This window comes from Dicentrarchus labrax, unplaced genomic scaffold (genome assembly GCF_905237075.1).
Source record: "Dicentrarchus labrax unplaced genomic scaffold, dlabrax2021, whole genome shotgun sequence".
NCBI classification, from domain to species: Eukaryota; Metazoa; Chordata; class Actinopteri; family Moronidae; genus Dicentrarchus; species Dicentrarchus labrax.
In genome coordinates this window covers 1,221,580-1,248,475 of record NW_026136701.1, presented here as the reverse complement: position 1 = coordinate 1,248,475, position 26,896 = coordinate 1,221,580, and the positions used below count along the sequence as shown (strand labels likewise).

The window sequence follows — 26,896 nt, the reverse complement described above, 5'->3', positions numbered from 1 at the left end:
CATTTGAACATTTATTAGGGGGCTAAACATGCCTGAAAACTCATGAAACTTTGCACAAAATTCAGTCGTGGCGAAGGTACGTATTGTCTTGGTCCTATGGATGGGCATCGCAAAATAGCTTAGCCATGCCTCCCAGAATCAGCCCACAAGACACGTATGACCGACATGTGCGAAGATTTGTACGCCTGTGTATCATGATGGGCCAAGCAAAAAAGCCTCTTGGACCCATAACCCAAACCCAAAAGGAAGTCAGCCATTTTGAATTTTGTGGGAATATTTGGCGATTTTCTTTCCTTGTTGTAGTTGAACGAACTCCTGAGGGAATTTATCAGATCGGCGTTTTTCGACGATTCACCCTGAAACAGATAGTACTCAACTTCAGTGTACAATGTCCAATCTCCACTAAACTTCACATATTCCATAACAGTCTCACCCTGAACACGTCCTCATAACTTCAGTGTACATGGTCCAATCTCAATGAAACTTCACGTTTGATAAGAGTCCCGCCCTGAACACGTCTACATGACAATATTCAGATATAGTGATAGCGCCACCTACTGGCAACAGGAAGTAAGCGCTGCATGGTGATTTTGACATGATTTACGTGAAATTTTCATGTTGTGGTCCGCACGTTTTAGGCCGGCACGTGACGCGGCCGCAGCACACCCCGAGTTGTGTGGAATGCGAGGGCCCATTTATCGCTGCTTGCAGCTTTAATTATTTTTGCCACACAATTTTAATTTTCAATGAAAAAACTTTTTAAATCATTATGATGTGACATTATTGGGGTCTGTACCAAAAAAACAAACATGTTTATTTGCATCTGGAGATTTGTTGGCCAGTAGATCATGCTGATGCTTCGGTTTCATTATAATGCTGTTTTGTCACACGTTTCACCTCAATCAAAACAATGCAAATGTTACGATTTGGATAATGTACTTGGCCATATTTCGATTTTGATAAAATTTTTAATTAATTGTGTAAGCCCTAACACATAGGTGGTGAAATGTATATATGCTCAAAAACTGTCACTTTTCCAGTGTGAACTCAAATACAAAATACGGGACACAGAATTCAGACCAATATATCAGTATGGCCAATATACACTGAACAAAATAATAAACGCAACACTTTTGTTCTTGCCCCCATTCATCTTGGGCTGAACTCAAAGATCTAAGACTTTCTCTATGTACACAAAAATCCTATTTCTCTCAAATCTGTCAAAATCTGTGTTAGTGAGCACTTTGCTGCTCCTACTCCTTTGCCGAGATAATCCATCCACCTCACAGGTGTGGCATATCAAGATGCTGATCAGACAGCATGGGTATTGCACAGGTGTGCCTTAGGCTGGCCACAATAAAAGGCCACTCAAAAATGTGCAGTTCCATCACACAGCACAAGTTTTGAGGGAGCGTGCAATTGGCATGCTGGCTGCAGGAATGTCCACCAGAGCTGTTGCCCGTGAATTGAATGTTCATTTCTCTACCATAAGCCGTCTCCAAAGGCGTTTCAGAGAATTTGGCAGTACATCCAACCGGCCTCACAACCGCAGACCACGTGTAACCACACCAGCCCAGGACCTCCACATCCAGCATCTTCACCTCCAAGATCGTCTGAGACCAGCCACCTGAACAGCTGCCGCAACAATCGGTTTGCATAACCAAAGAATTTCTGCACAAACTGTCAGGAACCGTCTCAGGGAAGCTCATTTGCATGCTTGTCGTCCTCATGGGGGTCTCGACCTGACTGACATTATTAAACAGCTGAGAACAATATGTCAGCTGTCAATTATATTTATGTCAAACATAAATGTGGAGCCTCGGGCTGTACAGTGTGTGCTATACAATACGAGCCACATTTGGCCTGTAGGCTGCTATCGGCCAACCATTACACTACACGATCGATGTTTGATCAGGCTGAACCCCACTGAATGACAAGGCAGGGTCACTTTGCTTTTGGCAGTGCAAACGTCTTGCCCAGTACTTATTATAGTGACTGGGGAGGAATTTTGGTCTGACTACACTTCACTGGATTAATCACTGCAGCTACTGTACAATCATCTATCCTCCTGCAGGATTCTTGTTTGACTCAGCATGCCTAAGATTTCAGTTTTTTCTTTACACTTAGATTTTTACATCCACAAAAACCCTTCACAAACTTGAGAACATAAAAAAACCCACTTAACCTTCAAGGGAGATAGACTTGGTGTGGCCGAAGGTTTAGTGCCGATTGACGATCAGACCTTATATCAATGATCGAAGGGATAATTGAAGATTTCCTGTTCTGATTTTAAGCCAATTTTAATTAACTTACCATCATAACTAAGATATAAGAAAATAATCTATAGAGTCTCAGAGCCAACTCTAAATTGTAATCCCACAGACCCTTGCCCAGTGACAGTCCACGTTTTTATGTTCCACAATGATAATATTACTTTTTGTTAGTGTTTGTAATGTGTAACTGTCATTTTTGTGCTGGTTTATAGTTTCTTAGGTGGCTGTAAGGATGAGACCAATATTATTGTATATTGGATTAAAAAACACTACATTATCATGCTAATCACCTAGCTGTCTAGTTGGGTGGCTGTGGCTCAGAGGTAGATGGTTTGTCCACCAATTGGAAGATTGTTGGTTTGATCCCCGGCTCACTTTGATTCCCTGCTGAAGTATGCTTGAGCAAGATGCTGAACGCCAAATTGCTCCCAATGCTGTGTTATCAGATGAATGTGAATAAGTTAGTTTCTGTTCGATGGGCTTTGCCATCGCTGTGTGAATGGGCGAATGTGGCATTTAGTGTAAAAGTGCTTTGAATGGTCGGAAGACTGGGAAGGCACTATACAGTCCATTTTAACATTTAGTTCTCTTGCATACAGCCCTATATTGATTTCCTGATTTATTTTTAACAAGACAATTTTAACAGACAAGGGAGAGCCATATCTTTCCAGTCATTCCAAAAATATAAGCCTTTCACCATGGCTGAAGGCTCAATTTCCGTTGTATTCCCCACAAAAAAAAAGTTAGACAGTATGTGTGAAAATAGCGTGGCGTCCAATTTTGAACCTTCGCCATGAAAGAGGGATTTGTCATAACTTCTGCGTACATGATCCGACTGCAACGAAACTTCTATTGTCTGATAAGAGTCCCGCCCTGAACGCATCTATGTGATCATATTCACTAATAGGGAGAGCGTGACCTAGTGGTGAAAGGAAATGTCCTTTTTATACTTTTATGTATATCTTCCAGCAGATTGACCAGAACCAGCTGAATTTCTATCAGCGGTCCCTTAGGACGATGATGATGACATCTTATGAATCTTAATTTGTATGGAACCATGTTGCCATGGCGTCACGACGAAAATCAGCTTTTCTGTTAACACTTTTTGGGGGGCATAACATGCCCAAAAACTCATGAAACTTTGCACAAAATTCAGTCATGGCGAAGGCTAAGGTATTGTGGTCCCACAGACGCCCCCCCCAGAAACACCCTGTGGTCCGCACGTGTTGCGACGGCATGTGACGCGGCCGCAGCACACCCTGTTGGCACGTGGCGCGGCCGCAGCACACCCCGACACACGTCGAGTGCGAGGGCCCGTTCATCGCTGCTTGCAGCTTTAATTTTAATTAGTATCTCAAAATAATGACTTACCACACAAAGTCATTATTTTGAGATATTAAGTCAAAATACTGTTCTTAACAAAATGTAGGGTAAGTGCCTTTTTAAAGTAGTATTTAGTAAAGTATATTTTCTGATTATCGTGATATCGTGTATCGCAATTATTCTGGCCAAGATAATCGTGGCATGAACTTTTCATATGGTCCCATGCCTAGTGGGGCTGTGGCGATCAGTTTGCATATCGTGAAGATTGGATGAAATAAAAACAGAAACAATCATCAAAGCCTAGTTTTCAGTGGATCTCAGTAAGCATTTGTCTTTCCCTTTTACTGTAAACCCCTTTAAGTGTGCTTATGATGAAGAGCAAGTGGAACTTTATTCTGATTGTTTGACAAATAAATACTGCATTAATTATTGATCCTTTGCGTGCAGTGTTTGGCAAGTTACTTTTAAAAAGTAATTAGTTACAGTTACTAGTTACTTCTTCCAAAAAGAAAAAAAAACTAAATTAGTTACTCAGTTAAAAACTATAAAAGTAACTAGTTACTTCAGAAAGTAACTATTGCGTTACTTTCAAGTAAATTTTTAAATGCTCAAATGTGACCCCACCTCCACCCCTCTTTAACGGGAATTTAAAATACATGTGCATGTTCAATTATTTATGATAAATCTGAATATTATAATGAAATGGACACTTAATACAATCCATTATTAACAGAAACAATGTACACAAATCTAAACTATTTTAATGTTGCTGTGGGACAAAGTGAGACTAGCCTCCAATTAAATGCCATGTATGTAGATATTATGTTTATATAGTGGATCCATACAAATAACACAATAGATGTTCTGGAACTTTTGATATTTATTGCCCCTCAACAGGCCACAACTGGGCAAAATTAAATGATGCTTGTTAAGCACTATACCAAAAATAAATAACAAATATATACACTCTTTGTAGTGCAAATAAAACAAAGAACTTCAGACAATTGGTAGATATACTGTACTTCAAGTATTTTCTTCCTCTAAAAAGTAGAACAGTGTAACAATATGAGGTGCTTTCAATCTAACTGAAAAGTACAATGTATAGCAAAACTAAGGAATCCAAATATAAACAGGTAATACATAAGAAATAAAAAATACATCTCCATAAAAATAAATCTCTTTCTCTGGCCATTGACAATCTCACTTCAAGAGGCTGCAGCCAGCCAACAAATAAATCTAAATTAAATGATGCTCTTTAAGCAATGTACCAAAAATGTATTCAAACAATATATACACTCTTTTTAGTGCAAATGTAATAAGATGCAACACAACTGGCCATACCTGTCTCTCGTTGACTGACTCGCTTGTGTTGTTCGTTGTGTGTCCGACTATGCGTGCTTTCGAACACCCGCCCAACTCTACCTCTGATTGGCTTACCATGAAATTTTACTCAACCTCAGCCAATCGTCAGCATTTATGCTCTTGTCTCGTGCACATCCCACTAACCAAGGGAGAACAGTAAATAAAAGTCTTTGCCTCTCAGCTCAGAGATCTAGTTGGTCTGATGAAAAAAACAGCTTCAATTATAGTAACGTGCCGCATTTTTTGGCAGTAACGGTAACAGCGTTAAGATGGGAAGAGTAATCAATTAGATTACTCATTACTGAAAAAAGTAACGCCGTTAGTAACGCCGTTATTTATAACGCCGTTATTCCCATCACTGTTTGCGTGTGACTTGTGTCAGACTGAATGGAGAACAGAATCACTGCCTCTAAAGCCATTGTAACCTGCTCTAGTTGAGGACTGTTGCTGCTGACTGAATCCTCTTCACCTGCTCTCAGTTATTTATATCACTGTGTCTCTCACAAGGTCTGAACATGGAGTGTGCACAACATTGTGAATGCCGGTGCTTTGCATAAAGAAGGCAGGCCAAGGTGAGGCGAATCCAGGTAGAAGCCATGTCTGCCTAGTGCTTTAACTTGTTTGATCCAGCTCACATGAAGGAGAGGAGGTGGGTTACAGCTGCATTATGCTAACATTTCTCTTAAAAAGTATCAATCACTGGCTCTCAAAAGTGTTCAGGTTCAATCGCCATTCCATATTGGTCAATCTACTCAGGATCTGGTTTCTCTTAGCTGCAATTAATGAACCTGCAGGAGCATAAAACCAGGACTGATATCACAAATTGGGACTGCACGGACAAAAACACCCCTAATTGGGATAAGGAGGATTTTCCCTGCTTGCCCAGAATTAAATTTCATTGTCAGTTGGTGGGTAAGAACTCTTTCCCTAACAACTGACAAGCTGAAAATTAAGCAGCAGCCCAGTTCAAAGTAAACAACAGATCACAGGAGACACTGCTTTAAAAGTTCTTCACACCTGTTCACAGGAACAACTGTTCTTGTCACATGTAGAGAGGTTATCAGACAAAGCAGTAGCAGAACATGTAAGAGAGATTTGCAGAATGCCATGCTGTTATCATTAAATGTCAAGTGACTGCTTTGGCTCAGTGATAATATACTGTATGTTTACAGCTATCTCTGTTAATGCTGGGGGATTAGTTTGCCCATCTTGCTGCTTTGGTTCTTTGAGAGCTCACTCCCAGAGAAGAGCCTTTACTGACAAATCTAAGTAAAGCTAGCAATTTGCTATTGACAGTCAATTCGTTGACTGATTATTTCTGACTGAGCTCTACTTCTGCACTGAAGAAGGTTGTGAGGATTTCATCCAGCTGGATAGATTTTATGAAGAGTCGAAACAGCCATTAAAATCCCATAGAGAGAGAGGGTGAGACTAAGCACTGCTGGAGGCTATCAACAACTCCCTCTCCATCCATACGACCCCAAATCGACGAGAGATGTACGTCAGAATCTGCGTGGAAAGGATTTTTTTTCTTCTTTCTTTTCGCCCACTGACTGTTATGATTCAACTCAGCCTTTAGAACTGGGTTGAGAAGAGAAGCGCGTGGGCTTTCTCTCTCTCTCTCTCTCTCTCTCTCTCCCCCTCTCCCTCACTCTCTCTCTCCAACATACAGACAGATAGAAAGGAACAGCTCAGTGGTGGGATGTGTGAAGGAGGTGGGGACTGAAACGACCAGCTGACTGTGAAAAAAGCGTGAATCATTTCTTTAGCGCCTATCTTCTCTTGTCATTTTCCTTACAAACTATGATAGACTGTTTAGAGTGCTTGTCTCAGGGTTATTTTTACAGCATTTATGCATCAATAAAATATTCATATTAGAGCAAGTTATGTGTCTCAGATAATTTAAGGGGTTACCCATTGACTTAGGTCTTGAATCCACAGCACTGGCTCATATGGAGTGGTGACAAATCTAAGAAAGTGTCACTGAATGGTTTGTACCGTTTTGAAGCCTCGAGTTTGGCATTATGGCCTTCCCCATGAAGTTTTTTCGAAGCCAGTGGAGGAGAGTTGAGCTGTGCTCATTGGCTGCGCAGTTACGACTCGTCCATAGGAGGAGAATGACTTGTCAATCAGAAGGCAGCCAGGCCCTAAAGCATACCCTGCTTTATGGCCTATTTGACTCTAAATGGGACCATCATTTATTAAATGAAAATCATGCTATATGGAAAAAGACTAAAACTAGAGATTGAGACCTTAATCTTACTAGAAAACTGCTTACTGAGCTCATAAATCAAGTGAGAAGTCAGCTTATTTCTTTATGAGAGGGCATGGTATTGATTTATAGCATGTTGGTATATCAGACCAACCAGCGTCCTTTAAGGAAGTACTGGCAGCTACGGTGGTGGGCACTAGGTGTGATGCAGCAACAGGACACTGTTCATTAAACAACAATGACGGCTGCTAAAGAGGTTAACGTAGATGCTACTAGCATCTGATTTATCAGAAATGGAGACTAGTCTCCATGGAAAAGAGGTTTTCACTGATTTGCATAAGACTGATTTTCCATGTGCTGTTTAACATGTACTGTTCTCCTATCAAACATGTCTGAAAGGAAGTAATAAGAAAATCTAGATGTGTTTTTTTCAGTTTTTTTGATAGTCAAATATGTATTTTGAACTAATTCAATGAAAACATGAAGAAGGCAGTGACAGTGAAATAAAATATAGTGTAAGAGTTTGAAAGTGAGGTCTGGGTCCATGCTCACTCACCTCTTTTAAATCCCCATCATTGTAGAGTTGTCGCTAACTGGAAGGGATTGACATCTCTGTATAACTGCTCTCACATTAACTCCAGTGGTCTGGGAAGAGACACAATGTGCACACATACAAACACACACAGACAAAGAAACACAGTTACTTCAGAAGTTACTATACATCTGTGAAATATTTGTTCTCAGTAGATGCTGTGAGCTTCATCCAGTCATTTTACTCTTGCATAACCAGAGCTTCATCTTGTCAAGTTCACTCAACGATAAAAGAAATATGAGGATATGTCCTCCACAGTTCTTCTGGCAGCCATCCAAATGGATATGACTTGAAAAATCACAATCCACCTATATAAACAAAGCCTCTGTAGAGCCTCATCCATAACCCCATTTGATTTAGGTACGGTTAAGTTTATGCAACTGAAACTACTTGGTCAGGGTTAAAAAAATCCATTTAGGGTATCAACAAAACATAGTGTAAGAGCAGTGGCCTGAGAAGTCCACAACCTGCAATAGGGCTGGCTGTTATTCAAAAATGCTGATACAATTGCTTTGACTTAGATACCAGTTCCTGAAATATACCATTTTTAGAAAATACATTACACATTACGGTACAATTGCTCACTTCAACATGTTTTATTGATTAATGACCATTGGTGCAGTGTCAGGAAAATCTAAAAACAAATTATGGGTGGAATACTTAAATGTACTACAAGGAGTTTTTACCTGGTTATGAAACAGTCTCAGTTTAATACTGATGCTTCAACTCTATATGACCTACATAAACAAACAAGACCATCAATGAGAAGATTGGCTGTTTCTTTATAGTTATTTTTAATGTCTGTCCCTAGAAACACTACCGCTTTTGTCCACTGGGACCTCCAGAATCAACATTAAATAAGAGTTCCTTGTAGCTGCCTTAAATACTGTAACCTGCATTTGTTTGCATTTTTTTTGCCTTCTCTATCTCTAAAGTTGTGCATGACACTTATGTGTGAAATATGTGATGTATTTATCCATTTGAATTTTATTATTTGAATTAACGGAGATCATAATATTCCTGGGTCAGTATAAACCTGGTTTATCTGTTCCATGTTTGATACGGTTTCTATTTAAACTTGGACTAACATTACAGCCTCATTAGTCTGTGGTTGAGGTGTCCAGGTTGCTGTGGTGCTGATTACTGTTCACAGCACCTTGCTTTCCTTCTACATTATCTGATCAACTGTAAATGTGTTGCCAGATTTTATGATCGAGTTACATGATGTTTAACTGTTAGTTTTTGTTTAATTTGAAAGAGGAATAATAACATGTAAACTGGACGCTAGGTGTGTAACGATACATTGATCTGGAGTCATATATGGATATCAACGTTCAATGATCTAATACATCAATACGTACAATAGTGAAATATCGTCATCTTTATTTTGTGTAGAAATATAGACAAAGCATGCCATTTACTATTGTGAAATAAAATAAATAATTTTTTTTAGCCATACAATTTTCAAATGATATTTGAGTTTGAGTTGCTTTTTGTGAGTTCATACAAATGTAACTGATTGTGTTAATGGTGTAGGGGAAATTCTTCCATAATATTGAGAGTTGCGAGTTCTCTGAAGAATTACGAACCCAGTGTGATGAATGGTAAATGGACCTGTACTGTATAGAGCCTTTCTAGTCTTCCAACCACTCAAAGCGCATTCACCCTTTCACACACATTCACTCAGTCGAACAGAAACTAACTCATTCATACACATTCACACACCGATGTATGTATCAGGAGCAATTTGGGGTTCATAATCTTGCTCAAGGATACTTCCAGGAGCCGGGGATTGAACCAAAAACCTTCCGATTAGGGGCTGACCCGCTCTGCCTCTGCACCACAGCTGTCGATCAAATCAAATTCCTTTACTCATTCAGCATGGAGAAAAGACCACAGCATAGATGTTCTCCCCCAACTTCCAGAATGCTCTCCCTTATATACCTCTAAGTACATCAATTGAGCACAAACACATCTGTTGTCCTATTTACATTAATAATGTAAATTTAACATGAAGGGTTGACATCTGAGGTCCTGTGATCTGACCCTGTGACTGTGACCAAATGCTTACCAGTCACCCCCTACCATAAAAACACAACCCCCTAACCAAACTGTATACATTTACTACCCCTCCTAAAACATTCATCTACCACATTGGGCATATATATAAATCGTATCATGGCAGATTTAGTAATATCATAAAATACAGTATTGTCTAAAGAATCTATTTACTCTATCGTGATGAAAGTGGTGATATACACCCATACAGCCATAACATTGTGAGCACTGACAGGTGAAGTAAATAACACTGAGCAGCAGCAAGTGAACGTTTTGTCCTCAAAGTTGATGTTAGAAGCAGGAAAAATGGGCAGCGTGAGGATTTGATCGACTTTGACGAGGGCCACATTGTGATGGCTAGACGACTGGGTCAGAGCATCTCCAAACCTGCAGCTCTTGTGGGGTGTTCCCGGTCTGCAGAGGTCAATACCTATCAAAAGTGGTCCAAGGAAGGAAAAGTGGTGAACCGGACACCGGATCTAGGCTCAACAGATGAGCCATGTAGTTAAACTGCTGGAAAAGTAATAGTGGTTGGTAGTTTGCTAATCATACATTACATTATCAGGTTTTTGCAAGGTAAGGAAAAAAACATTCCAAGCAAACTGCTACTGTAAGTATTGTAAGTATCTGATGGAGTACACAATCTCACTATATATATGACACATCCCTTTGTAGGCATAAAAGCAATGCTGGTTAGCAATGCATGATGGTATCAAACCACATTCACAAGCTGTTTTTCTGATCATAATAAACAGATTTTCTTTTGCAAAAAGTGATTAAAAATGACAATTGTGAAAACAGAATTTCATTCTAAACCTTACTTCCACGTATGAGCCATTTGGTATTTGTACAATGCCTACTGTACCCCTTAGTGTTCTTTGCAGGGTTGCAGAAGCCCAGTTGACTACTAATTTCCAGTGACGTATTCTGACATCAGTCCATGGCACATCTAAACTTTAAACAGGCCTACAAGGCTTTCATTACAATGCTGTCAACGACTGTGGTTGACAACAGCACTGCTGACGCCGACAAGATCAGTGTGTGTAACATGTTAACGGTGACAAGAAGCTTGTTACTGGGCTTAGCTGTCTGACATAAAAGCAGCAGGTTTTTCTTGGGAACCAAAGCCGCAGTGTCATATTCTACAGGTCGTTGTGCATTGTGCAGCGCCCCCTGTTGAGGATGCATCCTTGATTACAATGGGTCCACTCAAAACTGACTGGTTCGCTAGATAGCACCACGGTTCCCTAAATGTTGATGCAGAATTGTAATGAAAAGACTGACAAGACAGATACGTGCTGTGTTTTACTGTGGGACAATGATTGGGTTAGGCTGTGACTTCTGGCATTTTCAGTGGTGTAACTGGGAGAAACAAATCACAATATTGTGATGCAATATCTGCTGCCTCCCCCTTGCCTGTTAGTCAATCTTTAGTTTTGTTCTTTCGTTTATCAATCGTGACATATAACCAATTAGAAGGTGCTGTGGGTGGGGCATTGAGTGACTACATTAGACTGTGAGATAGTATATCTAAATGTATTATATTTTCTCTTAAAGCACTACTTCACTTTGCACCTTCTTTTACTTTTTTTAACAGCATATTGTTATTTCTATAAATTGTCAATTTATTTTCAAAGCATTTATGAGCAATACTGTTGTGATTGAAAAAATATGAATATGAGAGCCCTGGCATGTACATTTTCTGATGCTTCATTAACATAAAATGCTAATACTGGTGCACTGATGCAGTCTATTTGTTATTTGAATGTTTGATGATGATGTGCATGCGATTAATTCATAATGCAAGTATAAATAACCACAGCTGTGAGTACTGACAGCTGTTTTGTTGTAGAATCTCATCAATGCAGCATAATCAGTAATTCTTTTTATTGAGAGACCTGCAGGTTGGTGGGGCCAGCAAACAGAGGATTACCATGCAAACAGCTGATTAATGTCCAACTATAGTATGGGAGTGGAAATCAAACTCACACACTTCCACAATGACTGAGATCTTGAAAACACAACCATGTGTACACACAGCTTTATAACTGACTGAAAGGAGTGTGTATGCACATGTCTGTTTTTGTGCAGACACCATTTGAGTTGTGAACCTACACAGTCTAACACATCTTGCACTGGTGGACAGGAACTTTACCTCTGTCTCACCTATGCAGCCTCTACTATTTTACTTTTAATACCATGTCTCTGGCCAAAGCAGTTTGCATTTAACAACAATTTTGAGTCTTCTTGGGTGGCAGCGACAGCTGAGTAGCTGTTTTCACATTTATTTAGACTTAAGAATAATTCAAAAAAAGGGGTCTTATGTTCTCTCTGCAGCCTGCTCTCACTCCCAGCCTATCAAATATGGCAGCTTGGTCAGTAGCACTATGACACTGTAGATCGCCTACTCAAGGAGAACCTGTAGAAATAGAAATACATTATACCCCCATCTCCCCGCAACAGTTGCACTATAATTCTGACACTGGACATGTATTAAGCTCTTACTGCTCCCAATAAGCAGCATAGGCTGCTATGGCTTAAGTTTGTCCCTAAGAGAGACAGTTGAATATGTCAGTGGTACCAAACTGCCAATCAGGACCACTACTAGGGGTCGCCAAAGCTTCTCGGTGGTTCGCAAGGCCTTGTTGATTTTAAGGGGTGTTTTTTTTAAAAGAAAAATACCACAGTAGGCATATATATCATAGTATTTCATTCATTTCTGTGAAGAAACTAAATTAAATTATTACTATTAGTTTAGATTATAATTTAAGATCTAAACCAAAAGTCAAGAACACAAGCTATATTCACAGAATATTTCCACAGATTATCTGTCTCATGCACTACTATATTACATGATATCAAGTAAATCAGTCAAAATAACTACCTTATACCCACATAAGAAAAAAACAAAACAACCAAAGTACCACCACCAAGTAAAACTCAGTGGGACACTGTGTCCACTCCTCTATTCATCATCCCTGGACAGTGTTACTACTCCACTGAAAGTATGATTTACATGTGGGTACTCAATTCAATTCAATTCAATTTTATTTGTATAGCGCCAATTCATAACAAAAGTTATCTCAGGACACTTTTCAAATAGAGCAGGTCTAGACCGAACTCCTTATAACATTATTTACAGAGACCCAACAGTACCACCATGAGCAAGCACTTGGCAACAAGGGCAAGGAAAAACTGCCTGTTAAAAGGCAGAAACCTAGGACAGATCACAGCAACAACAGTATTGGCAATGGCAATCTAGCAGGACCATGGCAGGAGGCTCCACCAGGATCGACAAGAACCTGCGGGGAAGAAGTGAAGTTAGTAACATGCATTAATGGGACATGAATGAGTGCAGAAAGAGAGACGAAGAGAGGAGCTCAGTGCACCATGGGAAATCCCCCGATAGTCTAGGCCTATAGCAGCATAACTAAGGGATGGTTCAGGACTCACCTGATCCAGCCCTAACTATAAGCTTTATCAAAGAGGAATGTCTTAAGCCTACTCTTGAATGTGGAGAGGGTGTCTGCTTCCTGAACCACAACTGGAAGCTGGTTCCACAAGAGAGGAGCTTGGTAACTGAAGGCTCTGGCTCCTGTTCTACTTTTAGAGACTATAGGAACCACAAGTAGCCCAGCATTCAGAGAACGTAGTGTTCTAGAGGGGTAATAGGGTACTATGAGCTCTTTAAGATATGAAGGGGCCTGACCATGAAGAGCTTTATAGGTGAGGAGGAGGATTTTAAATTCTATTCTACATTTTACAGGGAGCCAATGCAGAGTAGCTAGTACAGGAGAGATGTGATCTCTTTTTCTAGTTCCTGTCAGTACTCGTGCTGCAGGGTTCTGAATTAATTGGAGCGTTTTAATGGACTTATTGGGGCAACCTGATATTAAAGAGTTGCAGTAATCCAGCCTTGAAGTAACAAATGCATGGATTAGTTTTTCTGCATCTGTCTGTGATAGTATGTGTCTAATTTTTCTAATATTACGTAAATGAAAGAAGGCAGTCCTAGAGGTTTGCTTTATGTGGGAGTTAAATGATAAATCCTGATCAAAGATAACTCCAAGATTCCTGACAGTGGTGCTAGAGGCCAAGTTAATGCCATCTAGAGTAACTATATCTTTAGACAGTGAGTCTCTAAGGTTTTTGTACAAGAATTCCGTTTTTTTCTGAGTTTAACATCAGAAAATTGCAGCTCATCCAGGATTTTATGTCCTTAAGACATGTTTGTAATTTAGATAATTGATTCATTTCATCGGGCTTGATTGATAGATATAACTGCGTATCATCTGCATAACAGTGAAAGTTAATGGAGTGATTCCTAATAATGTTGCCTAAAGGGAGCATATATAAAGTAAATAGTATTGGTCCAAGTACAGAACCTTGTGGAACTCTATGACTAACTGTAGTATTTATTGAAGATTCATCATTAACATGTACAAACTGCGAGCGATCTGATAAATATGACTTAAACCAGCTTAGTGCGGTTCCTTTAATGCCAATTTGATGCTCAAGTCTCTGTAAAAGAATATTATGGTCAATGGTGTCAAATGCAGCACTAAGATCTAATAATACAAGTACAGAGACAAGTCCATTGTCAGAAGCAATCAGAAGGTCATTATTAACTTTAACCAGAGGTGTCTCTGTGCTGTGATGAACTCTAAATCCTAAATACTCAAAATTCCCAAGGGTGCCCAAGCTCCCAAGAACCTCTACAGGATTTAGTGGCTATAGATGGAAATCCTGCAAGAAAGGTGGATGCAAGACTGAAAAAAAACCCAGTCCCACGCAGATCTCCAAGTCAAAGTCTTACACTATGCACTCCATACTGAAGTCAAAATGTGTGCTTTTTTCTAGTGTGCCATTTTCCATTTTCAATATTATTTAACTTCCCTTTAATTAAGGTCAAAACAGGCAGCATGTACAAAATTGCAAGTTCAGTGGAACGATGTGAAGGACTTTTATATGATCAGAAATCTTAGGAAGGCTTTGTTACTTAAGGCTGTCATCCATTGGCTGTCAGCCATGATGGTAACTGCTTGGTGTATACACACCCACACCCACCCACACCCACCCACCCCCACACACACACACCCACACACACACACCCACACCCACACCCACACCCACACACCCCCACACACACACACCCCCACACACACACCCACACCCACAAACCTACAAACCTACAAACCGACACACGTACACACACACACACACACACACACACACACACACACACACACACACACACACAGCAGGTGCTTAATTGTCTACAAATACGCAATTTCTGGCTCCTGTGTTTCACAGATTAATTTGTTACCTGTCTCAGATTTGTCCCACAGCTGATGATGGGAAATGACACCCAGGGGCCCTATTAAGTTGTTTTTTGTTTTTTTTCCTCTGGTGGAAACCTGATGAAGTTGTTGCTTGGAAACAGGCTCATTAAAAATGTGCAGCTTTTGCAGACCCAGAGTTTGAATGGCAGACGTGTGTTTATCCTATCTGGGCCTATACTGTGTGTGATAAAAGGATCAGAGAGCTTCCCTTCAAACCGCTGACTCTAGGCAAGCTCCACCACACACAGCTTATTTACATATTAAAAGCCATGCTTTGCTTTTTTAAAGTACATTGTGGTTTTCTTAAGCTTTTATTTACTGCAATGTAGGATACAAATATGACCAGCAGACATTACAACCTGAAACATCAGGCCTTTGTCAAAAAACTTTGAACTGCCATACTAGGGAATTTAAACCTAGCAAGTTGAGAACCAATCAGCAACCTGCCAAAATCTGCAGTTCCTCTAATAGCCAGTACAGTCTGATTCCAGAAGGGCTGCCCTATATTAAAATGCCCAACTTTACATTTATGTTTACAGCCTGGAACAAAAAGGGGGTTTTGGTCTCTAGCTTATTTCCTGTACAGGGGGTGAATTTTTATACAACTCTCCTGTTTAAATTATATTAAAAAGGTCCAGTGTGATTCAGCAGTGTAGTTGTACATCGCAACACCGTCTCTTCACCCTTCCCTTTTAAGCCCATAAGGAGAAACTACTACGCAAACACTCCTATCTAAAGCCAGTGTCTGGTTTGTCCCTTCTGGATACTGTAGAAGAAAGGTGACCCACAGTATCTGTATTTAAAAAACGGGTAATTTTAATTAATTAATGATTCCTAGATTCAGGTAATTATGCAAACAACGAAACCAACCTATAAATACTATATTCCATTTCTGAAAATAGATCCTCCCAAGTGTTACACACTGGACCTTTAAGACTTAAAATGATGCATAATTAAGAGTGTGGCTGCTTTGAGTGACAGGTGGGTGCTTGTCTCTTGAATCACTGATCTGGAGCATAGACTGCAGCCAGACATAGTATCATAGTTTGGTCCATGAACTCACCCCGGTTTCTGTGATACTTCAGGCTGACTGTGGAGCAATATGAATTTCTCTGGTTTTACAGAAAATTCAGCAATGCGAGTGAGGAACTACGATACGATTTAACATTTCCAGGACAACATAGAATATTTCCAAAGTTCCAGGTTTGACTGGAATTTAGTCTCTTTAGGACGCTACATTTTTTTTCTGGCCCCTGTGGGAAAATTGCACTCTTTCAAGTCACAATTTCTTTGGAACAAATAGCTGCTCAGCTCTATGACAAATCAAGGTACTACATCACATGAATGCAAAAATCATTCAAAACTCCAACAGTCGTGAAAAAGTTCTGCTTAATGATTTATAACACTGCCCACAAGGGCCTAATCCTACCAGAGGAACTGGGAGAGTCTCTGACAGCTGACAAACCCACATCGACTCACTATATCTTCATGCAAGACAAAAAGAAAAGTATTTATAATAGGCCTGTGGTCTTCAGTTACTAGTGTACTGTACTAGTACCGTTCAGTCTGTAAATAAAGTCTACATGTACGCTAGTGTCCACAGAGTCTTTCAGTGTAATTGTGCATGGCAGTGACCTTGGCTCCAGCTGAAGTTGTTTTTGTGGTCTGCGTCTGAGGCTTGTTTTGGTGTAGCAGAGAGGAATCTGCTTCAGACAGCGAGCGGGGCTTTTGTGTTATTATTTATGAGTAGGTAGGGGACTGCTGCGCTTTTGGGAGCTAATCATCTCAGTGGTTTAATATGATAATCCATTAAGCCATTTTAATCCCTGCCCTCAGCCAAAACATCTCAACACAAAAAATGCCACCCCCCCCACCCCAAAAAAGATTCAGCTCAACAGACCGACACAAAACAGCCAAAACCCTGTCGCCTTTTAACTTAAAAGAGGTCATCACTGTGGAGACATAAAAACAACATGTGAAGGACTTCACTATCCTAGGTTATGTAACATCCTACATTTTTTTCTGTCATGCTTCTAATTTAAGGCTTTAATGAAATCTTGGCTGAGGCATGCACACACGAACAAACAAATATTATTGAACATAGCAGCTAGTTTTTGTGGTGTACAGTCCACAGCCTGCAGGAATGTTTACCAGCCACTGTTTCTGTCTTTCATGCAACCTTTTTTACTGCATGATTACATTGAAAACAAATGGGGGTGGGTATTAAACCTCAGTATTTTATTGATACCAACCAATGTGTCTGAGCCTGAGTATCATACACTCTCAAAAACGGTTGAGTCCTGGAAGCTAGAATAAATGCTTGGACAGATTCAAACTGTTCATTATTTATTCTTTGACCAGATTGTTCCTGATTTCAATAGTTTTTAGCAGTTTGAGACTGTAGTTCATATGAGAAACGTGGCTTGTTCTGTTAAATAAAATTTTTTTTTGGTATCAGTAGTGATTTTAGGGAAAAATATCAAAATACAATATCGCAATATTTAGTTTTGTGGTATTGTATCAATTCTTAAAAACACTACAAAAGTAGACTTTGTTTTACTCAGATTTTAGGCATAATGTGGTGTGTTCTTTGTACTATGTTTACTATGGTTACTAGTTTTTCTAAAATCACAATATATATTATGTTGCTTACAATATCACAACAGATCACTCCTGTATTGTAATATATATCGTATCACCAGATTCTTGCCAAAACATAGCCCTATCTGGTATCATATGAGCACTAGTGAGAAAAAGTTCCTGTTCAGATCAAGCCCCGAGGAAGAGCGCTGGGTTTTGAAGCCAATTTGACATCATGGCCAAACCGTGTAATTACAACAATGGCATCTGTCATGTAAGGCACACTGGCCAAAAAAGACGTTTTCCCATGAAGTTACAATGTGAAAGAAGAGGCTGTAAAACGGTGAATAAATGTTTTTGATCATCACAGCCCCAGTGACAACTAATTTCATTTGAATTTGATCCATTCAGTCCCATAACATTTTGAAAGTGAAAGAAGAAGCCACACAATTAAATCATTTATCCCTATTCAAGTTAATGGAGGGCTAAACTGGAAGTCTCTGGTACACTTTTTGACAGTGGGCTTCATCCGGGTAATTTCGTTATTGCGGGAAGTGTCTTTTTTGTTTTTCACTGACCAGCTCTTAATGAACCCAGCGCCACCTCTGTATCCGGTTCAGATATCACGTCCATTCTAGGATGTCTAAATTTATGATTATTGTCAAATGATGCACCGATACCACTTCTTTTCAGACCAAATACAAGTACTTACATTTGGGTGCCGATAAATAGTATTTAATGATGTTCCACACTTTCTGACACTAACAAATTAAATGACGCTAATGCTGTTGTAAAAGCTTAAAATATCTCCAAACTGCTAACATTGCTTCTCCTCCACCTACCTGCTTAACTAACGAGAGGTTACGAGGTTACATCACACTGCTGTAAAGTGGGATCTTGTGCGATATCAGAGTAGTACAACGAGTACATGAGCACAGTATCAGACCCAATACCTGGTGCTGTTATCTGTGCATATGTCTATAAGCCAATCACAGTTCAATTAAATCACTTAAACCTAAAACAAATTTTACCAGTACTCCTAAAACCTGTCCCATACCAACATACATGATATGACAATATTACAACAGCCACTATTCAATTTCAATTCAATTTTTCAATTCAATTTTATCTGTATAGCGCCAATTCATAACAGAAGTTATCTCAGGACACTTTTCAAATAGAGCAGGTCTAGACCGAACTCTTTATAACATTATTTACAGAGACCCAACAGTACCACCATGAGCAAGACCTTGGTGACAAGGGCAAGGAAAAACTGCCTGTTAAAAGGCTGATCCAGCCCTAACTATAAGCTTTATCAAAGAGGAATGTCTTAAGCCTACTCTTGAATGTGGTGAGGGTGTCTGCCTCCCGAACTACAACTGGAAGCTGGTTCCACAGGAGAGGAGCTTGGTAACTGAAGGCTCTGGCTCCTGTTCTACTTTTAGAGACTATAGGAACTATCTGTTGTATCATTTGCAGGGTCATGGGAGGCTGGAGCTTACTGAGGTACACCTAGACAGTCACCAGTGGATCACAGTGCTGACACATACAGACAACCATTCACATTCACACCTACAGGCAGTGGAGGGCTGCCAGTTCACCTAACCTGCATGTCTTTGGACTGTGGGAGGAGACTGGGACACCAGGAGGAAACCAGTCCAGGTACTAGTACATCACACAAACTCCACAAAGAAAGGCACCTGGATTCAAACCAGGTCCTTCAAACTGCAATATTAGAGTACCCTTAATATTACTAAATCCAGTCCTGTGTACGCCATCAGTGGTTAACCTAAGCAGGTAACTCTGTACTGTTCCTGTATGCAAGGAATATTAGAGTTTGATTTGTACACAATAATGACACAAACAAGTGGCAGCATAAAGAAATCACAGAGTAAGGGTTGATAACTGATTGTCTTTTGCCTACAAGGGGCATACACAAACAAACACACTAAGTAAGCTTAGAAAGTTAAATGGGACATTTCTATCAGTCATCAGAAGACCCTCTCGGTTCCTGTGAGCCTGAAGCATGCACACACACACACACACACACACACACACACACACACAATTGAGCAGGACATATGCTACAAACACCTCTGTTTTCTAAATAATCTGACAAATTATGTGAAAAGTGTGAAACTATTACACTGATTTTATTGCACATTTCTTTCTGTATATCATCATAAAAATATTGATTACGCTAATTGACACAAACAAGTTACACCACCAGACCATGTTGCTTATCAAGGCCATTGTTAGTTGAAGAAACTGACAGTACAAAGAATGGCCCCGGCTCAGTGGATTCAAAATGAAAATTAATATAATTGCTAAATTAAGGCACAGTTTAAAGGGGACATATTATGCAAAACCAACTTTTTAATCATTTGATTATGTACATTTGGGAATCTGGAGGGCCTATCAGCAGGCAAAGTGTGAAAAAATAGGACTCAGTCGTGTTTTTGTGGGCTGCCTCAAGTCCTAATACACGAGATAAATCACTCAATTTCAGAGGTCCAGACTTTTTGACGTCATTTAGTCTGCATGTTGCCACCCACCGCGGTTTACTTCCTGTTGACTATCGGAGCTCCGCCATTGTTACTATAAAAGCGCAAGCTAGCAGAGAACAAGCAAACGAGCCCAGCCTGCAGCCTGCAGTCCAATGTCTGGGCAAAGGCTTCAGCAGGGAAACTGTTCAGTCATTGGCTGCACAGCCCAACACTAATTTATATATGTATGAACACAGTGGATTTATTTTGGTTTTTGACGGCAATATCCCGCGGGAAAACCGGAAGGTGTGTGAACCACTTTGTGTCGGACTGTTTTCACAACCTCGGTCAGTACAACACTGGACTGACTGAAAGACTGTTCCTGAAAGAGGGATTGTACCAACTGTCTGTGGAGAGACGGCAGAGGAAGTCACTGTAAGTATTTTTAAGAATTGATGCTGTTTTTCATTGTTCGTGTAATGCTAGCACATAATAACAGTTGTTAGCTACAGGAGCCTCAGTGAAGATAACGTAGTTATTTTGTTTGTTAAATGTTTGTTAAATGTTTGTTAAATGTGTGCAAGATGAACATGAAACTTATAAGGTGAAGTTAATTTATTAACCAGCTGGTGCAGATGTCTCCATATTCTCCCTGCTGATATTGTTATAGACATTCACACAAAGTTTATGCCGTGAAGCACCAAGCTTCGTGCGGGGGGGGTCTCCCTGCACGGGTTGAGCTGCATAGGACAGGGAAGATAACGTCAGTTAGGTTTAATTGTCTTTAACCTGGTAACTTACAAATCTGCTGGGTAGCTCAGTATCTGTTCACCGTGTGGATCAATACAGCTGTGATCAGAAGAAGACACCGTACTACTGTGTGTATAAATTCAGCAGCGGAGGTAATTAGTTTGGTAGCATTGTAGCTTTGATTAGCACACAGCAGCTCTGTGATGTCACTGTGTTACTATAGTTACTGAGTCTGTCGGACTTTATGATGTAATATGAGGGGCAGTGTGATCGATAACCCTCGTTAGAAGCTACCAAAATACCGGGAGTGAGTTATGGTGATTATTTACTTCTTGTGTAACTTGCTAACGTGCTAACCAGCTGGGGCTAGCTTTGTTGTTTTCAAGAGCCATACTTCTGGTTGGCTCGTGTCTGTGTTATGGTGTGTGTGTGTGTGTGTGTGTGTGTGCTGTGTAAATGAACTTGATCTACGTGCACCGGAGTTAACGATAGAGCTACTGTGAGAGAGAAATAGTCAAACTGCAGGGATTCATTAGTTTAGTAATATTGTGTAACTTCGATGCTCTCTAGGCTGTTTTGTGGAGTCAAACCGACTAATAAAAGTTTTCTGATCCATTTATTTAGCGTTACTGCAGTACTGGTATTACTGACAATGTAAGTGCAGGTCCAGTGTAACATCTCATATTCATATCATCTCCTATTGTATAAACAACACAGAGGCTCACTGCTTAATGTTATTGCACCGGGAACTTGTCACAACATCAGCTACGGTCAGTAAATGTCCTGTGTGTGTATCTGCTGCCATTAGATAGACATTGTGTTGGTAACCTCAGACTGTTTCAACAACACATCACTACAGTTAAATGGGGACCCACCAGAGACACCACTTTATTATTTTATTTTATAACTTAGGACTACTTTGAGCCACAATGAGCTGCTGTACTGTATTATATTACACTGTATATTATGTGCTGCCTTACAAGTAACACTGAATCTGCCTTGTTTTACAGGTGAGCTGATGAAGCTCAGGTGTTCCTGGACCCATCAGAGGACAGAGACAGCTGCAGCATCAGGACAGCCTGAAGGACGCGATCTGCAAAGTTTACATAGAAGTTCTAGCTTTGTTACTTACAACATGTGTAACTGGAATATGAATGAAACATAAATAAAGTGTTTTATTTTTAAGAAGAGTTTTGGTCATTTTTAAATTCATTAATAAGTGTGGTTATATATAAATAACGTGTTATTTCACAGAGGTTTTATAAAGATTTCCCTTCATGTACAAGAGTTGAAAACCTGGTTCCTGTAACATCTATCAATATGAAAATGTGAAATTTCAACCTGTAGTAAATGACTGTAAGCAACACATTACAGTCTCACATTCAAACTTTATTATGTTGACAGATAAATGACATTATATAATATATATATATATATATATATATATATATATATATATATATATACACACACATACATACACACACTGAATATTGTATCTGAAAGGGGTTAAAACACAATTGCAGCTTTTACAAATATCTGAAGGTGAACTTTGGTAATAATAGTCTCAAGTTAAAATATCAGACTATGAAATATGGATACAGTACAGTTAACAGTTGGTTACTTAGCAGTTTTTAAACCACATAAACAAGTTACTTTATTAGATGAGTGATTCCTTCAGTTATGTTGACATGTTGTACAGGATAAAGTATTCCAGGTTTCTGTTTCCATGGTCTCAGTAAACTAATGTGTATAAAGATAACAGATGGGAGGTTACAGTATTCATTATACTATTACTCTGATTACTTTGGTACCTTTACTGGGTGTTTCTTCACTAGAAACAACTGCTTGACTAATGTTGTTAATATTATGTAATAATGGTAATAATCATCACTGGGCTCTGTAGACTGTAGGTCACTGCTCACTGCTGTACCTGTAAAGACAAGCATAAAACAGTGTTGGTTCTCATAGTTAAGGTATAAACACTAACATTATGTGATAGAGAGAGATTAATAGCGTTAGCAGTATTTACCTGAGGAAAACGTCACAGAAAGCTGTAATCCTGATTGTTGATGTTGTTCCTTTCTCTGTGGTTTCAGGTCAGACTCCCGCTCTAACATGTCCGGTGGCAAAGGTTTTGGTTTAGAAGCAGTTATTGAATTAATATTGACGGTAGAAATGCAGATAAACTCAGTAACAGTGAAGAGCTACCTGCCACAACACTGGCAATGACCAATCAGAGCAGACTGGGCTTTTTGGGAGGGGGGCCTTAAAGAGACAGGAGCTAAAACCAATCGTTTCAGACAGGCTGAAAAGAGGTGCTCAGCTATAGGAAGTATGAGAAAAATAATTTGTTTTTTGAACATTAAAACATCTAAACCTATTGTAGTAGAGCCACAAAATACAATTATGAGTCTGAAAAGGGGCATAATATGACTCCTTTAAAGTTCCTTACGCATTATTAAATGAAATCAGGATCTGCAGAACTATGTTGATCACCTAGATTTTAATGCAATTGGTGCTTAAGCGATATGGACAGCGCCTTGTGTTATCAATGCTACAGCCCTTTACAGTAAGTGACCTTTATCCCCTTGGATAAGCCGGGAGCTGGCAGAGTCAGGACTGCCAAGATGGCGATGGCCAGAGCTGACCACACTGAGCTTCACAACAGTTCTTTACAAACTTAAGTAAACAGTTTCAAAGGATATCCTCCAATCCAAGTAATAAGTCCGGTGGGCATCTGGCCTTCAACTAAACATATCACAACTGAAGCTATGTATGATGATAGGTTGCAGAGAAATGTTGCTTCAAAGAAAACATTGATTTGTTCTTGTCACCTGCTGCTTAAGATACATGGAGACCTGACAGCTCTTCATATGGAGGTGAAAAACTGGTAACAGCACTAATCTTTTGTTTACTGATCTGCAAAAGCATTATATGAAGCCACAGAAAAAAAGAAAGTTCTGGCCATCAACCTGTCTGTTAGACCCGATCCCAACTAGACTGCTTAAAGAAGTTGTTCCCTTAATTGGCACTTCTTTACTGGATATGATTAATCTCTCTTTATTATCAGGATATGTACCACAGTCCTTTAAAGTAGCTGTAATTAAACCCCTTCTTAAAAAGCCCACTCTTGACCCAGGGGTTTTAGCTAACTATAGACCAATCTCTAACCTCCCCTTCCTCTCTAAGATTCTGGAGAAAGTAGTCGCCAAAGAGTTGTGTGACTTTCTACATAACAATAGTTTATTTGAGGATTTTCAGTCAGGATTTAGAGTTCATCATAGCACAGAGACAGCTCTGGTTAAAGTTAATAATGATCTTCTGATTGCTTCAGACAATGGACTTGTCTCTGTACTTGTATTATTAGATCTTAGTGCTGCATTTGACACCATTGACCATGATATTCTTTTACAGAGACTTGAGCATAAAATTGGCATTAAAGGAACCGCACTAAGCTGGTTTAAGTCATATGTATCAGATCGTTCTTGGTTTGTACATGTTAATGATGAGTCTTCAATAAATACTACAGTTAGTCATGGAGTTCCACAAGGTTCTGTACTTGGACCAATATTATATACTTTATATATGCTCCCTTTAGGCAACATTATTAGGAATCACTCCATTAACTTTCACTGTTATGCAGATGATACGCAGTTATATCTATCGATCAACCCCGATGAAATGAATCAATTATCTAAATTACAAACATGTCTTAAGGACATAAAATCCTGGATGAGCTGCAATTTTCTGATGTTAAACTCAGAAAAAAAACGAAATTCTTGTTCTTGGCCCCAAAAACCTTAGAGACTCACTGTCTAAAGATATAGTTACTCTAGATGGCATTACCTTGGCCTCTAGCACCACTGTCAGGAATCTTGGAGTTATCTTTGATCAGGATTTGTCATTTAACTCCCACATGAAGCAGACCTCTAAGACTGCCTTCTTTAATTTACGTAATATTACAAAAATTAGACACATACTATCACAGACAGATGCAGAAAAACTAATCCATGCATTTGTTACTTCAAGGCTGGATTACTGCAACTCTTTATTATCAGGTTGCCCCAATAAGTCTATTAAAAACGCTCCAATTAATTCAGAACGCTGCAGCACGAGTACTGACAGGAACTAGAAAAAGAGATCACATCTCTCCTGTACTAGCTTCTCTGCACTGGCTCCCTGTAAAATGTAGAATAGAATTTAAAATCCTCCTCCTCACCTATAAAGCTCTTCATGGTCAGGCCCCTTCATGTCTTAAAGAGCTCATAGTACCCTATTACCCCTCTAGAACACTACGTTCTCTGAATGCTGGGCTACTTGTGGTTCCTATAGTCTCTAAAAGTAGAACAGGAGCCAGAGCCTTCAGTTACCAAGCTCCTCTCCTGTGGAACCAGCTTCCAGTTGTGGTTCGGGAGTCAGACACCCTCTCCACATTCAAGAGTAGGCTTAAGACGTTCCTCTTTGATAAAGCTTATAGTTAGGGCTGGATCAGGTGAGTCCTGAACCATCCCTTAGTTATGCTGCTATAGGCCTAGACTATCGGGGGATTTCCCATGGTGCGCTGAGCTCCTCCCTTCCTCTCTCTTTCTGCACTCATTCATGTCCCATTAATGCATGTTACTAACTTCACTTCTTCCCCGGAGTTCTTGTGCTTTCTTGTCTCGCAGGTTCTTATCGATCCTGGTGGAGCCTCCTGCCATGGTCCTGCTAGATTGCCATTGCCAATACTGTTGCTGTCTGTCTGTCTGTCTGTCTGTCTCTCACCCCAACTGGTCGAGGCAGATGACCACCCACCTAGAACCGAAGGATCTGTCCTAGGTTTCTGCCTTTTAACAGGCAGTTTTTCCTTGCCCTTGTCGCCAAGTGCTTGCTCATGGTGGTACTGTTGGGTCTCTGTAAATAATGTTTTAAAGAGTTTGGTCTAGACCTACTCTATTTGAAAAGTGTCCTGAGATAACTTCTGTTATGAATTGGCGCTATACAAATAAAATTTAATTGAATTGGTCTCAGTGCTCACACAAACTACTGATGTGTGCCAGAAAGGAGAACTTCAAGTGTGCGCCATTTAATCTCTTTAAGATTGGCACAGAAGAACAAAGAATACCAAATTTAGACTCTGTAGTCCGAGTTGATTTGACCCTGTATTCAGATGGCTCCCAGTTATTTCAAGAAATCAATTACCTAGAAATTTCAGTGGCTTACCATAAGTACAGAGTCGCGTTTGGTTTTAGAAATATTTTGCTGTTTTGTTTCAGCTGTTCAAGTGATTCACGGAAAACACAAGTCTTGAAACACACCAGGGATTTTATGTAGGTAGATGAAGGAGTGGGCGGTTAGACAGGATATATGGAACTACAGGAGAAATTTAAAAATGTTACACCTGTATGTACTGTTTTCTACACTGGCAGCTATCATTTTAATATCTATGGATGTTTTCCACTATTGCAGGTGATGGTGCAAATCTGTGGATATGAATGCTCTGCAATATTGGATCACAGTGTTATTTTATCTCATTGATAGCAACCTTTAGGGTCCTTGATGATATGAAAATGTAATGTCACAATTAACTCGGCCAGAATTATTGCGATACACAAAATTATCACAATAATCATGAAAATACACTTTAACCTTTAAAATGACTGGAATCACACAATCTCACATTTTGTTAAGAACCATAGATTTATTGCATCACAGATTTATTGCAGCTCATCTCTGTTCTTTATCATGGAATCTATACTATATACTATTCACCTTATTTGTGATGGATACAACGGGCAAGCCGAGCCTTCAGCCTGACAGGATTGGGATTTTGGAATGACCGGCAAGATGCAGCTCCCCGTTGTCCCCTGGTTCAACCTAAATCAATAAATCAATATATCAATATATCAATATAGGACTGTATGCTGGAGAGTTGG

At 39.6% G+C, this 26,896-nt stretch overlaps 1 protein-coding gene and 1 long non-coding RNA gene across 5 annotated transcripts in view; one reads left to right on the top strand and one right to left on the bottom strand.

Annotated features, from left to right (window-relative positions):
- Positions 1 to 26,896, bottom strand: part of LOC127369612 (disks large-associated protein 1-like) — a 152,260-nt gene that overhangs the window by 99,337 nt on the left and 26,027 nt on the right. For 2 of the 4 annotated variants that reach the window (XM_051411178.1, XM_051411187.1), the window contains exons 2-3: positions 26,733 to 26,837; positions 7,727 to 7,815 (exon numbers count right to left, since the gene is read on the bottom strand). The exons of 1 other annotated variant lie outside the window; for it this stretch is intronic. The gene's annotated coding sequence lies outside the window, so the exon portion shown is untranslated. The remainder of the gene's footprint in view (positions 1 to 7,726; positions 7,816 to 26,732; positions 26,838 to 26,896) is intronic. One more of the 4 variants, XM_051411171.1, reaches the window with a different exon arrangement.
- LOC127370325 (uncharacterized) lies at positions 20,039 to 22,166 on the top strand. The gene is made up of 2 exons (XR_007886198.1): positions 20,039 to 20,663; positions 21,989 to 22,166. It is a non-coding gene; the product is annotated as an uncharacterized LOC127370325 (long non-coding RNA).